This window comes from Podarcis filfolensis (assembly GCF_964270895.1).
Source record: "Podarcis filfolensis genome assembly, chromosome: Z".
Taxonomy (NCBI): domain Eukaryota; kingdom Metazoa; phylum Chordata; class Lepidosauria; order Squamata; family Lacertidae; genus Podarcis; species Podarcis filfolensis.
This window is the reverse complement of record NC_139617.1, coordinates 6,353,188-6,366,196: the sequence shown is the minus strand read 5'-3', so window position 1 is coordinate 6,366,196 and position 13,009 is coordinate 6,353,188. Positions and strand designations below refer to the sequence as shown.

General features: G+C 42.4%; 1 long non-coding RNA gene across 1 annotated transcript; it reads left to right on the top strand.

Moving 5' to 3' along the window:
- The first annotated feature begins 3,747 nt into the window (after positions 1-3,747).
- On the top strand, positions 3,748-11,250 carry LOC310754124. Its single transcript, XR_014543631.1, has 2 exons — positions 3,748-7,829; positions 10,702-11,250. It is a non-coding gene; the product is annotated as an uncharacterized lncRNA (long non-coding RNA).
- The last annotated feature ends 1,759 nt before the right edge of the window (positions 11,251-13,009 follow it).

The following is a 13,009-nucleotide window of genomic DNA, read 5'->3' as shown; positions in this document are numbered from 1 at the left end:
TGTAGTACATACCATCTTTTTAACACATCTCTTGAATTTCTTCTGGTGTCACATTATGGTGTGGAGAGTGCAGATTAGAAGGATGCATGTTGATGCAAGGAAGGTCCTATCTTTGGAGAAAAGGTTTGAGCAGATGGCTCGTTGATGACCTGGTTGTCACAAACAGTAGATGGAATGACAATAAACCTGTGACTGGCCTATATGCCTTCAAAATGCAGGTGGCAGCCCACAAAGACAGAACCTTAGAATTCCAAGATGAAGGCTTTCCTAGATCATTTTCTCCTGGCATCTCATCTACTATATGCAGCAATTTTGATTTTAAAAGTGTATGTGAAGGAGCATCCCATCAAACAAGTGGTACCCTCCAGACACAGCATTAAAACTCCATCAGCTGTTTGTGGGGATTAGGTCTACACAGAGCTATTTTCTGGTGATTATGTGAAAAAGAGAAGACAAAGTAGATGGTCTGTATCTTGAATATGTGTTTGTGGGTTTCCTGGATCTCCCTACCACCACATCTTAATGAAACTGGCCTTGATTTTTGCTTTAGCAGAGCTCTCCACAGCCTGGATCCCTCCAGATGTTTTAAGACTGTTTCACCCCTGAGCATTAGCCATGATGGATGGAACTGGTGAGTGTTGCAATTGCAAAATGTCCACAGGGCACCAGGTTGCGGAAAGATGGGAAAGTCATCAACAGTTGAGTGATCCAGAGGAATCAAATGATTAAAGGTGAACGTGAAACAGTACATAGATAGTACTGCTTCATATTCTCTGTGATCCTTCACACAGAGGGGCCCATGGAGGAAGCAACAGACGAGCTGGTGCACTCACATTGAAAGGCATTTTCCATCCTCCTCACTTGCATACATGTCAGGGGTCAGTCCACATTTCTCTGAGCTCCTAGATCGCTTCTCCATATGACTAAAGTCCACCAGGCTGTTCTGCATCAGGGGTTGGCTCCAGTGGTTGGGTATCACTAGGCACTTGACAAGGCCCACACCCTTATAGGATGCCCTCTGCTGACCCCACCCCCAAAACCCCTCTCTTTCATGCTGTTTCTGCTCTTTGGTTTCCGTTTGCATCTCTGAGCATGCAGTGAGAACGAGGAAGAGATGGAGCAGGCACACCTTGCCCTCACCCCCCCCAGGTGAGGCCTAGAAGGAGACGGCAAGCAAATGGAGAGTGAAGGCATTGGGGCAGTGGAGATTAGGGCAATTGTCACAGGTTTACAAATCCTGGAGCAAGCAATGTTCCTCTCTTCATGGAGAATTTTAGAGTATATAATCCTAATCCCTATCAATGGACTGCTTTATGCATGTACACATCTGTTACTTTATTGTTTGCTACTTGGTGGTTTTTCCAACTGTAGGGGTATGGACATTTTGTGCAAGTTGATCTGATACACGCTTTGCATGCAAAGGATCTTAGGCTCAGTTCCCCAACATCTCCAGGTAGGGTTTCTGAATGAAACCCTGGAGAACCATTGCAAGTCAGTGTTGAGAATACTGAGCTAGGTGGACTAATTAGTTTGATTTGGAATAAGGCAGCTTTTGAGATTCTGACTGATCTGATGGCCCATTCACACATGAAAATCAGCACTTGATGTTGCAGACATCAAGAAATCGGCATGTGTATATAAAGCAGGACTGAATTCCACTTGATAAATGCATGAGTTTCACTGTACACTTTTTGAACAATAGATGGTACAAACGAAAGTTTTTCAGATTAGTTTCTGAGACAGAATTTATATTTTGTCTTCATTTTGATTTATCCATATGAGTAGGGGAGATGATGATGATGATGATGATTTATTATTCATACCCCGCCCATCTGGCTGGGCTTCTTGGCCCACTCTTGGCGGCTTCCAGCAAAATATTAAAATACAGTAATGCATCAAACATTAAAAGCCTCCCTAAACAGGGCTGCCTTCATATGTCTTCTAAAAGTCTGGTAGTTGTTGTTCCCTTTGGCATCTGGTGGGAGGGCGTTCCACAGGGCGGGCGCCACTACCATGAAGGCCCTCTGCCTGGTTTCCTGTAACTTGGCTTCTCGCAGTGAGGGAACCGCCAGAAGGCCCTCGGCGCTGGACCTCAGTGTCTGGATAGAACGATGGGGGTGGAGATGTTCCTTCAGATATACTGGACCAAGGCCGTCTAGGGCTTTAAAGGTCAGCACCAACACTTTGAATCATGCCATATGCTCTAAAGTCTAATGTTGAAATGTACCACAGCCATGTACATAGCAAAATATAAATATTAGAAAAAATATATGTTGTATAAGAAATGGAAAAAGAATAGATCCCCTTTGATGTGCATGAAAGAGATTATATCTCAAATGAATAGATCTAAAGAGGTAAATCAATCCCAACAGAAAATCCATTGTAGGTTGAAGAAAAACCTATAGCCACCAACAGTTTAAATGAATTTCAATGGATTTCGGCTCAGGCTTTGTAGATGTTCATCCAGCATAGTGTCTTGTTGTATCTGTTGCTCGTGGAATCATTCCTCATGGAATATTCAGGTAGTGCAGAATGCAGTGGCTAGGCTGCTTGTGGTGTCAACCTACAGCCAGCATGGGATTTGCATTTGCTGCCAGTTTGCTCCCAGGCCTACTTCAAGATGTTGGCACTAACATGTACAGCTCAAGACCATGTTATGTGAGAGACAACCTTATCCCTTAGATACATAGTAGGGTCACTGAAGCCTGCAGAAGAACTTCTGCAAGTTCCAAAGATATCAGAAGCCCTTTTCACAATAACTTGGAGCAAGGCTTTCAGTATGGCTGCTCCTGTTCTGTGGAACAACATTGCTGCCAAGATACAACAGTGAAAACAAAATAAAAATAAAAATCCTTCCAGTAGCAGCTTAGAGACCAACTAAGTTTGTTAAACGCCCTAAGGAAGTTAGATTGGCCTCAACCAGAGCCAGGGCCTTTTCAACTCCGGCGGAACGCTCTGCCTCATGATACCAGGGCCCTGCAGGATCTGATTTCTTTCCGCAGGGCCTGTAAGACAGAGTTGTTCCGCCTGGCCTTTGGCTTGGAGCCAATTTGATTCCCTCCCTCCCTCTCTTTCTTATTTCTTTTCCTTCTCCTCCTGCGATGAGGCTACATTTTAATATTTTAATGTTCCATTATTTTAATGTTGTATTTTATTTTTGTTTTTAAGTTGTAATCATACATCTTGTTTTTATTATTGCTCGTAAGCCGCTCTGAGCCCGGCCTTGGCTGGGGAGGGCGGGGTATAAATAAAAAAATATTATTATTATTATTATTATTATTATTATTGGAATGAGCTTTCGTGTGCATGCACACTTCTTCAGATACACTGAAACAGAAGTGAAACAGGTGCCCGCTGTCAGCACTTTTGGAGGGGAAAACTAAATACAGTGTACCTCGGGTTACAGACGCTTCAGGTTACAGACTCCACTAACCAAGAAATAGTACCTCAGGTTAAGAACTTTGCTTCAGGATGAGAACAGAAATCGCATGGTGGTGGCGCGGCAGTGGCGGCGGGAGGCCCCATTAGCTAAAGTGGTACCTCAGGTTAAGAACAGTTTCAGGTTGAGAACGGACCTCCAGAATGAATTAAGATTTTAACCCGAGGTACCACTGTATACCCAGCATTCAGAGATATGGCATTTAATATAATTTGTTTGCATTGGTCTCATGAACTTAACCCTCCAGCCCCATACAGGGTTATAACTCTTTTTGCTAGCCAGCTGTTAAGAAATGTAAAAGAGGCCAAAAAGTGGGGGCTTGACTTCCTTTATATCACTTGCTTTGGCAGGGGAAGTTTGGAAAATTTTGGAATTTTGTTGGTGTAAATCAAAACTGAATTAGGAACCTTCATTTTCCGTGTAAACAACTACCTTCCCTTTACTAATAGTCTGCCACCAAGATTTGGTCAGATTTGACATCCCCACTGCAGCAAATCAGTCATTAATTCCCAACACAGCATTTATATTTCTTTGTGGGGATTTTAAAGCCTGAACTGAGGCAACTGCTGAGGGTCTCTTGCTACTTTTAGGCTTAGACTTTTGAATATATTTTCCTGATGTCTCATTGTTCTTTGGACAATAAATATAATGTACAGGGCCTGAAATGGCTGGAATTTGTATTCTAGTGTAATGTATTTATGTTTCATGGGAGTCTTGTAGACATTTCTATGGGGTCAGTATACTAACATACAACACCCCATATAGTTTGGGACCAGGTAACCTGAGAGGCCACCTTGCTCCTTATATGCTCAGAAGGTCTCTGTGTTCTTCCAGGGAGACTCTCCTTGAAGGCACTAAAATATCAGAAGCTGTCTCCACAGCAACTCAGGCAAAGACTTTCAGTGTGGCTGCCTCTGTTTTGTGGAACGGCATCCCTGTTGAGATATGACAGGCTTTGACTATTTGAAGTTTCTGGAAACAATTGAAGACATTTTTGTTTCAACATTTTTCCACCTGAAGGAGGAAGTGAGGGGGATGAAGATCTCTGCCTCGAGAGTTTATTTGTATTGTTTTAATGTTATTTTTAGTTTTTATTATGTGGTGGTTAATCAACTAGAGACCTAGGTGACCATATTACAGTGATAGCTAGATAGATCGAATTGCAATAGAAAATAAACCTTTAATCCAATTCATGAATTTCAAACAGAAAATATGCCAGTGAAGGCTAAATTTGTTGTGGCTATGTCAGCTTTTTCTCCATGATCAACTGCTAATTTCCGAGTTTTCAGATATTGCTGGAAATATATGTTTCTGGGATGGTCCTGGGCAGAAAGCCAGCATTTAGAAGAGTCTTGCCGCAGAAGAGCAGCAAGTCCGTGCTAGTCCAGCATGCTGCTTCTCAAAGTAGCCAAGTTAGAAAATCCTAGGTGGGCTTGAAGGCAGAAGCTCTCCTTTTGCTATCTGCCTCCAATTTTTGATACTTAGGATATATGCTGTGTCTGAAGAGGGAGGTTTAATTTAGCTGTCATATCTAATAGCCTTTGATAGGCTTGTTATCTTGTGAATCCATCCAGTCCTTCTGAAACAGAGAAGGGAAACCTGCTGTGCTTCTTCAGATGTTTCTGGATTCAAACTCCCAGTAATCCAAGCAGACAGCATGACCAATGGTTAGAGATAATGGGAGTCTACCATGATTTAGTACCATTTTGGTTTAGGTTCAGGTTTCAGAAGCAAATCAGCTTTTGTCATCCTGAAGGATGAAATTTGTATGGGAAGAGACCAGGGGTGAGTGACCATTTTACTTTTTCTCAACCTCACAATGGCTTTTGATACCCTCAGTCATGGACAGCCTCTCTCGGGTGGATTTTGGAGGCACTCTTTTGCAGTGGCTCCAATCCTGCCTATGGGGTTGGGTCCAGAGGGCAGCATTATTGAGTGTGTGCCTCTTGGCCCAATGGCATTTGTGTCATGGGGTATAACAGGATGAGATGTAACATTTATATGAAGCCACTGGGAGTGGTCATTAGGAGTTTGGGGACAAGGTATAACAAGTATGCTGATTACACAGAGCTCTTATTTCCCCATTACATCAGAGTGAGATTAGACCATGCAGCATCTGGGCTGGTGCCTAGATGCAGAGGACTGCTTGATGATGGCCAGCAAATAAAATTATATAGCTTGGCTAGAGGGAAACACTGTGAATGAGTGGTTCTCATGTTGGGGGATAGGTTAGTTGCCTTTTCTGGACAGGGTTGCACTCTGATTGAAAGAGCAAGTATGCAATCTGTGTCTACTACTGCATCTGACTTTACTCCTTGTGGCTTGGACTGCCTTCAGCTGGTGAGCCAGCTGTGACTGTTGCCGGTGGTTCATGCACTGGCAATCTCAAGACAGAGTGCTATAATGCAGAAAAAACTCTTAAGTGCTGGCTGCCATCAACATATAACACCTGTGTTGAGGGACTGCTCTGGCTGCCAGCACACTACCAAGCTCTAAACAACCTGGGATCAGTATATTTTTTAAAGATCACCTTATTCTGAACAGCTTTTGCATAGTGCCACTGAGGCATGTCTGATCATGCCGGGCAGCCTCTGGCTGTCCTGAACAAGAAATGGTCTGCTTAGTGCAGTGACACTGGTGTTATGGAACTCTTTACCTGATGGAATCAAGCTGGGGCTGTCGGTAATGAGTTTTACACATCAAGTTGAGGTTGGGTTATTTCAACAAGGCTTTTTATGAAAACAGATTTACTGTTTTTATAATCTGCTTGGCAGATGACCATTCAGTACTTCTGTTTCTTTGGTGTATTTTTGCTGTGATGTTGCTTGCTGTGTTCTTTTTCATTTTCGCTGAGATCTTGCATGTTGCATAAATATATATTTTATATGAGCTTGCCGAACAGAAATACAATCCTCTTTTTTCCCTCCTCCTCCTCCTTCTCCTCCTCCACATCTGGTGGGCCACAAGTTCCCCATCCTTCTTTTGCTGTTGATAGCATCTATTTATTTTATTAACTATATTCATAGGTCGTTGAACATCTAAAAATCTTTAAGTGGTGTACAAATGGATATAAGGCATGCAATGGCTGCCAGCAAATTAAATCACCTTAGAATACAGTTCAAACTTTGCTGTGATCAGATACAGTAAAATGCATGACCAACAGCTGTTCTAGGAAAGATGGGGCAAGGGGAACATGGTATTTAGCATGCACCAAGTGTTAAAGCCTAGTAGCAACCACTATATCATGGGGCAGTGAATTCCATAAGTGTTGTGTTGTGTTAAATACTTCCATTTAAAATCCGTGCTCAGGCAATGCCTTTATTAGGACTAATCAAAATGTTGCAAAATAGCAAGCAAAACATTGCAAAATAGTGAGAATATGTTGAAGGACCGTAGCTCTGAGGCAAAGGGCCTGCTTTGCATGCAGAGAGTCCCCAATTCAAGCCCTGATGGGACTAGCAGGGAATGTCCCATTTGAAATCTCAGTGAGTCACTGCCCATCAGAGTAGACAATACTGAGCTAGATGGACCAGTGATCTGAGTCACTGAGATGCCTATGTTCCTGCTAAGCAAATGTTAGGGATAAGATGGGGGAAGAATGCTGGTTTGAAACCCAAACCAAAAAAGTCTGAATTGAGTCAATGTCTCAAGGTGGAGTGTGGGAGAAAATGGCAGGTTTAGGGTGCAACTCTGTGGGTCCCTGAGAGGGCATCTCAGCATACATTGGATGTTGTAGACCTCTCCTGAAGCCCCCCCCCCCCGCTGCCCCTTAGTGGGTTGTGGCTTTTTTCTTTCTTTTTTTCGTTCTTGGTTCAGTGATGTTGCCTGCTTTTATTTTGTGTATGTTCTATTTGTGTCGGGGTGTGTATAGGTATTCTACCTGGGTGCTTCTTGGCGGGGGCGGGGGGAGATTTGAGCATTTACTGTTTTTCTTCTGTGAAATGAGTATTTGCTGGTGCCAACCACATATTTTTTCAGATATCCAGTTGAGCCCCTGGACCCCCAAAAGGTTGAGGATCCCATCACTAAAGTATTCCTTTGGAGAGACTATGACAATCAAAACGAGCTCAACATTGTATTGCAGGCACTGGATAATTGCTAATTTCAACATCTTCTTTGCAATTAGGTTATCTGATTCATCTGAATTAATTGCTGACAAAACAAATTTCTGAACATTCTGGTTGTTTCTGTGTTGTTTTGATACCCTTCTGTTTCCCTGGCTGCTGCTGCTGCTGCTACTTCCTGACATTATTTTTCTTCTTCGCCTTTACTGCCGTTGGCCTCATTAGCCTTCACTGTGCCTTCATTTGCCCTCAGTTTCATCAACAGGGCAATCCTAGATGTCTACTGAGAAATAGACTCCATTGAGCTCAAGGCAGCATACTGACAGGTGAGTGTACATAGGAAAGAAACATAAATCTGATCAGCTAGGACATCCTCTGTGATGGGATTTTTCTCAAAATCCAAGAAGTCTTGGGTTTCTTTTTTAACTGTTGACATTCACTAGTGAGAACAGGGTTGGGGAATGCTTTTTCAATCCAAGGGCCACAACCCTTTCTGAGATACCTTCTTGGGGGTACATTCCAGTTCTGGGTAGGTCCAGAGGCAGGAGTGGATGGAGCAACAAATGCATATTTTACCTGTGTACAATAGAGTAGTTTTCTACGCCTACCCACACGCCCATCTCTTCTTGTTGGCATCTGTTGGTCACAAAAGAAAATGGAGTGCATCTCCAGGGGTGAAGTCAAACTACGGTGTTACCAACACCAAATTGACCTCATCAGACTGAAAGCTGCCCAGATGGACATGACCCTCATCTCCACCTTGCTGATGTGGTCCAAAGGAAAGCAGGGCAATACATCTGGCACCAGCTTGGCTTGATGGCAGGAATTGCCAGAAGGAAGCATACAATGTGCCATCCAACTGTCTTAGGGACTCTACGCTGGATTTGTGTAGGGTTTACTCCTTAGCATTTTCTTCTCCTGAAGATATCCCACAAGGCAGCAGAGGTTTAGGATCAGAGTTTTCTTTCTCCCAAATGGGCTATCTTCCCAGGTTGACAAGGTCCACCTGCTCCTGACTTCCCTCTACAGCATATGCAGAATCTTCCTTCTTGACCATCAGGCCCACTATTGGTCTCATCCACTCAATCCACTGGAACCTGTCACACTCAAATATTTCACAAATCCACCAGGCAAGCAAAAGGTGTTATCAGAGTTTGAGGACACATTCCAGAAAGGCAAAAATTCTTCAAGGGGAGTTCAAAGCAAGGTAATTTGAGAGGTTTGGCATGAGGAAAGTCCTTAGGACTAGTAAGAGAGGCTTGAAGGGTTAGATTTGGCTTCAGGCCTTAAATTTCCCCAACCCTAAGCTGGAACATTAGCAGTCCTAAGTGAACATCTAACACTAGCATCACTGTCTGTAGCAAAAAATATCATGAGCTGGAAATACCACTGCAGCTCTGCCAAAGCTGGGGAAAGTGTTTTTATCTTTTTGTTTTAATGAGATATGTATTGAACATGGTCTGAATGCCAAGCTGCTGCTGCTGCTTTTCTTTTTTTTACAAAGCTGAGCAGTTAAATATTGATCTGTGCAGCAACAACAAAATCATTCCAGAAAAGAATGTAATGCAGATATTCTAATATTTATTGCCCTACATGCAGAGAGCAATAAATATGAATGACCAAATAATTTGAGGTAGAGCATTCAATATGCTGTTCTACTGTACTTACTGTTCAGCTCTTGGAGAAGGGATGGAATAATCTCTTTGTGTTGGTGTCTCTTGGTGTCTTTTTTCTCCCAGTCTTAAATTCACCCAATGTCCACATCAGCTTGCAAAATCTGCATGCAAAGCTGTATGGTGTTTTTTTTAAATGCAATCTCTCTCCCCCCCCCCCATTTTTTTGTGATCAGTTTCCCCTAATGCAATGCATTTTGTATGCTTATTCTTCCTGGTACTTGCATTTCCAGGCACACTTTCTCCTAATACATGCCTTTCTGCACAAATTTATGGTTGGAAAAAATGTTGATTTCAAAGGACAGCTGTTTCAGAGCAAATTAGGCAGGCTTGCAAAGCAAACAAATATCTCTCCCAGCTTTATCAGGAGCTCAAATTGGTTACCCTAGTCCAGGCATAGGCAAACTCGGCCCTCCAGATGTTTTGAGACTATTCCCATCGTCACTGACCACTGGTCCTGCTAGCTAGGGATGATGGGAGTTGTAGTCCCAAAACATCTGCAGGGCCGAATTTGCCTATGCCTGCTCTAATCTTTGATGGTGCTAGCAGTGGAAGTAGTGACTTGGGGAAGCGGGGTCCCAGGACCTCTTTGTTATGCTTAAATTCTGATTCTAATTTCTTCACAAATTTTAGTATCTCAAATTTCTTGCTTATTTAAGAATCTTATGTTGAAGATAAAGCATAGTTGCACTACTCAATCCAGGCAATTCTCAGTACTTGACAGCCTGAATTCCAAGTGTTCTCATTTATTGTTTGATGCAATGGTTTTATGCCTTGTGAATTCAAGACAAGGGAGCCAGCATATGGCTCAGCAAAGGTCTTTAATGTCCCTTGACTTGGCATTGCTTATCTAGTCTCTTTCGCATTCAGACCTGTATGAGCAGGCACCACAGGTGTATAAACACTTCTTACTGGGTAGATAAGCAAAACATAGGGCTCCCTGACAGATTTTGCAGATAACTCAATGGAAAAAACCTGCATGAAGCCTATCTCCCTGCTCCTTGGCAGAACGGCAAGAATTCTGCAATCCCATCATAGCATGATACCCTTTGTTATTGAACAGCAAACACAAGGTTTCAAGGGATTAGTTTTTTTGAAGTCGATTCTACCCAATAATAATTGGGCGAAAAAGAGGGAAGGAAGGGAATATGCCTATATGTTTAGACAACTCAGAGTTCAAATGTATTTCCCCATATTTAAACCTGAAACATACACTAGGCTATTGCACATTTTTGGGTGGAAGGAAAATGCTTTTAGAAATTTGCTAGGTCACAAGCAAAGACCAAATAATATCTATAGAACCCCACTGTTCGTACAGAAATCTCCCTTCCTACAGCCTGATATCAGGATGCCATAAAACATAATACAGTATGTTTTAACACTGCTTATAAGCCATTTGAGGAAGAATAAAATTAAAAAGTGGCCCATAAATTGAAGTAAGCAATAAAACAAAATGGCATTAGTCCTCCAGACGCTTGAATAAATGTTTGCTATTATTGCACGACTAATTCTCCAGTTTTAACAGGGGACCTTCTTCCCACAAGCAGCAGCCCTCCCTGCTCCAGCCAAATGGCAAACCCAATAGGACCACCACCAGCAGAATGAAGGATCCTTTGGCAACAGCTTATGTTTGCAGATGTTTGTTACTAAAGCACCAGAACAAAATAACATTGTGGCAATTTTATGTACCCCCTGCCCCTAGACTGCTTTTCTGCAGTGCTTTATACCAATGGGTACATTGAAGTAGAGGGGAAATGAAGACAGAAATGAATGGAAGGAACGGAAGCCTGAGCTGAATTGTGCATAGGGCACTCTGGACAACACTGGGAAATCATCATTAAACTCTTCTTCATACAGCACATATTCTATAGTAATGGCCAGTACCTTGTATAGCTTTAAAATTTTAGACCAATACATGGTGACTATGCTCTGCCTTGATGGCTGGAGGCAGTAATGCTAGAAATTGCAGTAGTGTGGTTGCAGAAACTGCCAGTTGCTAGAAATTGCAAGGGTGCTCAGCAGGAGGGGAGAGGGTTTAAATCCTGCTTGTAAGTTTCTCACAGAAAGCTGGTTGGCCATGGTGAGAAAAGGATGCTGGATTAGATGAGTCACTGTCCTGACCAAGCAAGCTCTTCTTGTGTTCTTATATCATCATCATCATCATCATGCAACAGAGGAATTTGGAGTCCTCTGCTTTGGAAGCAAGAATGGATAATTCAGAGCTCCAAAATCCAGGGAGCATTTCAGATAAGAATTTAAGAAGTATCCCTAGGAATACTTGAGGAATTAGATCTTCATGAATTCTGATATGAAATGAACTCACCTGATCTGTATCCCCTAATGTGTGGTTAGGAACATAATTACCCTTCAGATTTTGCCTTTCTCCATGCACTTATTTGCTAAATGAAATGAAATGAAATTCCATGTCCCATCACCACTGGGAAAGCTCTGTCACAAGGAATCATACATGTGATCTCTATCAAGGAAGATATTTGGGTGAAAACATTCTCAGTACCCCCACACCCCACACCCACCCAACAGAAAGGCACTAAAAGGAGATGGCATGGATATTGGGTTGGGTCTGCTTTTCTTTTCCTTAGATTAAAAACTCCTGCCAAACATAATCAAGTCCTTAAGCATACCCAGACTGCCCATTGAACGGTAGTCAGCACTGTATATATATTTTGAGCCTTCAAGCAAACCTTTCTCTTTCAGCTTCAGGGAAGGGTGTAGTTCAGTGGTGGAACATTTGATTTGCAGCCAGAATGTCCCACGTTCAATCCTTGCCACCTCCTAGTAGAGCTGCAAGAGACCCCAATCTGAAACCCTGGAGAGCTGCTGCCAGTAAATGTAGCCACTCCTGAGATTGAAGGTCCAATAGTCTGACTCGGTATAAGGCACCTTCCTATGTTCCTTGTATTCTCCAGACTTTGAAATATCTTTGTTGGAAGCAAAATAAACAAATAGATGTATTTCCAATAATGGTGGTTTTGTAAGAAAGTCACTGACATGGAGAGTTGATGGACATGTACAGTGTTAATTACTCAGCATATGGTGGATGATTTCATTCCAACCATTCAAGGCTATTCCTGTAGAATTTGTAGCTTCTTCTGCCCTTGTGTATGGGAAATCCTCATTCAACCTTCACCTTCAAGACTCAGAAAATCAAACAGGACTTTGCGCATGGATTTTTTCTTTTTGCCTTCAAAATCCATTAAATTTAATAGCTGCAAACTTTGTTGTGAATATCCATCTCCGCTCTCTTCTAATCCTGTCTCTGACACATATTCTTTCTCTCTGTAGCTTTGAGGAAGCCGGCAGAAACATCCGACATCGATTTTCCTATCTGAAAAACAAGGATAATAATGCTCGAACGCTTGAAAGAGGGTGTTGTGAGGCCTCATTTATATTTGTAATATGCTTTTTGAGATGAAAGCTCTATGCAAATCATAAATATTATTGGCACCCAGTCAGTTTCACAATAGGGATACCACTGGCTTGTGTGAGAGCATTTGCTTGTTCATAAACAGAATAGGCACAGGAGATGAATGGATGTCCTCAGCCCATTCTTGCTATACACATTTTCTTTTCTTCTCGGGGTTTAGCCACGAAAACTGACAATGTTCCCTGTCAGGAAGAGGGAAATGTATATGCTTGAACTAGCCTGAATTGAGTAAAGAAGAGCATGCAATAATGCAATCCAAACCATGTCTACTCAGAAATAAGTCCAACTGAACTGAATGGAGCGTACTCCCAGGTAAGTCAGGTTAGGATTGTAGCCTTAGAGTTGCTGGGCAACTATTCCTTTAAAAGGGGGACTGTATGCCAATAGC